Genomic DNA, 1041 nt, shown 5'->3' with positions numbered 1-1041 from the left:
GCTCAGAGAGTTGTGAGGAACTGAGGGACAGTGTGGGGATTGGAGGGTCAGTGTTGGGACAGAGGGACAATGAGGGGCTTGAAGGGTCAGTGGGGGCCTTAGGGACAGTGAGGTGCTCGGAGGGTCAGTGAGGTACTAAGGGACAGTGAGGGGCTCCGAGGATCAGTGGAGGACTGAGGGACAGTTAGAGGCTCGGAGGGTCAATGAGGACTGAGGGACACTGAGGGACTTGTAGGGTCAGTAAGGGATGAGGGACACTGAGGGGTTTGACTGGATCAAAGACTTTGCAAGTTGAGGCCAGAGTGGAGCTGAAAATTTGACATAATGGTAGGCTACCTGAACACCTTAATGAGGGAGACCACTCCAACAGAGATGTACTGATGAGGGAGCTGGAGAGAACGCTGTCCTTTCATGAGGTGGAAGAAGTGGACATTTTAATTAGAGGTAGAGAGAGATGTGGGCAGAGAGAAACACAAACTGATTTTCGAACAATCAAGACTGTAATAACTCCACAGAGGCCGGTATCCCACGACCAAGTCAACATTCATTTACACATGGAGGGGCCTTGACACTGATCCAGCTCCCTCAGAGCCAGCTCTCAAAGTGATCAAAATGTCTGACAGTCCTGTTTATATCTATCAGCCAGGATTTCCTGGTTGGGCTGGATTAACAGCCCCAGTCAGGGACACACATTCTATGAGGTCCCTTGTTACAATCAATACAGAAAGCCTAGTTTGATATCAGTGATAATATTCTTTGGGGATATTCTGCCTTCATGTAGAAGATCGAAACAGTATGGGACAGAATGTGCACATCCAGGCAGTGGCTAGCTCTTTTTCCTGATGTTGCTGTTAAAGGCATACCTGTTATTTGTAAGATGTGGAAATGCTGCCATCCAGTGAATGAAAGAAGAGAGGCAGCCTAATGCCAAACAGAAACAAAAACAGGACTTGCTGGAAAATCTTGCAGGTCCGACAGCGTCACGGTAAGGCAATTGGTCTTCCCAAGACCGAAGGAAACTACAGAAAAGAGGGAGAAACG

Source organism: Stegostoma tigrinum, chromosome 10, assembly GCF_030684315.1.
Source record: "Stegostoma tigrinum isolate sSteTig4 chromosome 10, sSteTig4.hap1, whole genome shotgun sequence".
In the NCBI taxonomy this organism is placed as follows: Eukaryota; Metazoa; Chordata; class Chondrichthyes; order Orectolobiformes; family Stegostomatidae; genus Stegostoma; species Stegostoma tigrinum.
This window is presented reverse-complemented; position numbering follows the sequence as displayed.